Here is a 3199-nt window from a genome sequence, read left to right on the forward strand (position 1 = left end):
CCCAGCTTGCCGGGCCGCCTTTGCGTTGGCAGCACTCCTTGCCTTCCCGGAATGTGTTCCTTCTTGTTTGCCACTCAGTGCCTGGCCCGAAGCCAAATCTGGGCTGCTCGGAATACCAGGCCCCACTCCCTTCACTCACAGGATCTGAGACAACGTTCTCTTCCACTTGGGGAAAGGCCAGGACCTCTTTGCAGCCTCAACCCGCTGGTGCCCACTTCTCTAGGGATATCAGAGTCTCCGGCGGCTGAGAGCCGAATCGCTTAGGGTTGATGCAGCTGGGACCCCCGCAAAGCCGAGTGTGGCATATTGACATCCTATCCTATTGGCAGCCTTCTAAATTGGGCCAGAGTGGGCAAAGTGTTACTCATAAGCTATTCATTAACTTGTTAAATGCAGAAAGGTTGGCTTAGGCACCACTTGGAGAAAATGTGACACCCACTGCTCCTGGATTCACTCTAGCATGAAGGCGTGTTAATTGGTGTAGAATTTCTGATGCAAGTTTTTCTTTGCTGTTAGTTCCAAATACCAGGCTAGTCTGAATGCATGCTCTCTCCAGTACGTAACTACTATTAAAAGATTTATTAAGCACATTCTGTGGGCTCCTGATTATATGTTTCTATAGATACTATGAGACTATAATTTTCTGAGCACTTAACAGGGTACCAGGCCGTGTACAAGGTGCTTTTTATACTCATGTCATTGGATTCTTAATACAAGGATCTCTCAATACAACAATACAGTTTTCACACCTTATGCTGTGCAAACGGAGACCGAAAGGCCAGAACGACAAGATGGAACCCTTCAGGGAGTTTACTGGAGAAACAAGGTAGAGGGAAGAGCTATATAACAGCGTAAGACACATGAGCCCAGGATAAGTACAGAAGGGAGTGGTGCAAAAGGGGACAGACTCGTTGGCAAGGGGTGTGCAGCATGTGTGGGCTTCAAAGAATGAGTAAGATTTGGATCAGAGAAGCGATGTGGGGAGGACCTTCACAAGGTACGTGTGTGAGGGATAACATCGCTAGAAGGACGATGGTGTGGAACGCGGTGCAGATGAAAGCTTGTGCGAAGCAGAGTTCCTGCTGGGGAATGAACACATGAGTGGGCAAAATCCTGAGGGCTTTAAATGCCAGGATGAGAAGGAAAGACTTGATCTTTCGGGCAACGAGGAACAACTGGAGCTACTGAAGCTTAGGAGTGATGTTTAGGTAAATTTGGTGGTTTAGGAATACTGGTTTGGCAGCGGAGTACAAAGCAGATTAAAAGTCCAGCAGGAGAGTCTAGATCGTGGTTTCTCAGCTTCAGCACTCCTGAGAATTTGGGCTGCTGAGTTCTTTGTTCTAGGCGTTCTTCTGTGCATTGCAGAACGCTTAGCCGCATCCTCGGCCTCTGCCCGCCTCATGCCCGGAGCTCCCCTGCCCCTTGATGTGACGACCAAAGACATCGTCAGATGTTGCCAAATGTCCCCTGCGGGGCAAAACCACCCCTGCTTGGGAATCACTGGTTTTGATGGCAGGAGATGAGGGCTTGGGCCTCAGCATATTAGCAGGTATTTTCACAACCACTGTGTCAATCTACTGACTTTTAGAATAGCTGACAAAAATAAAAGTGGTTTCTTTGCCACAGGAAATTCATTGTCAATGCCAAAGAACTTAATGGCCTAGAGAAAAGAGGTCTCAGAAGTAGATCATTCTGCACATTAGAAACCTCTAGAGGATACTCCAAAGCTACAGATAATGTGTTCTACACTCATTAGCCAGAAAGTGGCTGATATCAGGAATTTTCTCCCTACCTCCCACCCCCAAGTCCTACGTTGCTCAACAGCCACTTTGAGTAAGGAGTGCCCAATCTCTGCAGGCAGAGAAGCTACTCATCTGTAATTTTGCCAGGTTTGCATTCACTTTTCCAAAACTTTGTTTTTGGCAATTAGTAAAGTCGATGGGTAGAGCTTAGCCTGCCAATGAAGAGTTATGATTTAGTGAGATATGTCTTTGTCCAAAGGAGGAATCAGTGAAGTACGGCCCGCTGGCTGGCTGCTTATTTTTGTAAATAGTTTTATTGGAACACAGTCATGCCCATGTGTTTAGATACAGTCTCTGGCCACCCTAGAGAGACGTAGTTAGTGAGGTTGTGTAGTTATAATAGAGACCACATGAACTGTAAGCCTATAATGTTTACTAATATTTAAGAAAAAGTTTCCTGGGGTGCCTGGGTGGTGCAGTCGTTAAGCGTCTGCCTTCAGCTCAGGGCGTGATCCCGGCATTCTGGGATCGAGCCCCACATCAGGCTTCTCCATTAGGAGCCTGCTTCTTCCTCTCCCACTCCCCCTGCTGTGTTCCCTCTCTCGCTGGCTGTCTCTCTCTGTCAAATAAATAAATAAAGTCTTTAAAAAAAAAGTTTGCTGATCCCTGGTCTAAAGGAAAATGTGTATGTTGTATGAAATTGTGGACTTAGAGTCTCATTCTGTTTCTGGGGATGACAGATTTTCATTTGTTTTTTTCACTCAAATAATTATCATTCAGTGAGTTAGGCATTGAATGACTTAGGCATGATGCTAAGTGCTTGGGATATATTAGTGAACAAGGTACAAAGAGATCTTCAGCTTCATGGAGCTTACACATTGTAGCAGTGAGTGGAGGAAGATAAGACAATAAGCAACAAAGAAAATAAATTACAATAGTTAATTATAACAATAATTTATATAGTATGCTAGAAGGTGATTAAGTGCTAAAGGAAAAAGTGTAAAAGCAAGAGAATTGGGATAGGAAATGCCGATGAGATATTGCATTAAATGAGAATGATGGTCATGCACTGCTGGTGGGAATGCAGACTGGTGCAGCCACTGCAGAAAACACTATGGAGGTTCCTCAAAAATTAAAAAGAATTACCATATGATCCATGGTTTCACTTATATGTGGAATATGAGGAATAGCATGGAGGACATCAGGAGAAGGAAGGGAAAAATGAAGGGGGGGGGAATCAGAGGGGGAGATGAACCATGAGAGACTATGGACTCCAGGAAACAAAATGAGGGTTTCAGAAGGGAGGGGGGTGGGGAGGTTAGCATGGTGTTGGGTATTAAAGAGGGCATGTATTGCAATGAGCACTGGGTGTTATACGCAAACAATGAAGCATGGAACACTACATCATAAATGAATGAAGTACTGTATGGTAACTAACATAACATTGGAAAAAAAAA

Source organism: Ursus maritimus, unplaced genomic scaffold (genome assembly GCF_017311325.1).
Source record: "Ursus maritimus isolate PB19 unplaced genomic scaffold, ASM1731132v1 scaffold_27, whole genome shotgun sequence".
NCBI classification, from domain to species: Eukaryota; Metazoa; Chordata; class Mammalia; order Carnivora; family Ursidae; genus Ursus; species Ursus maritimus.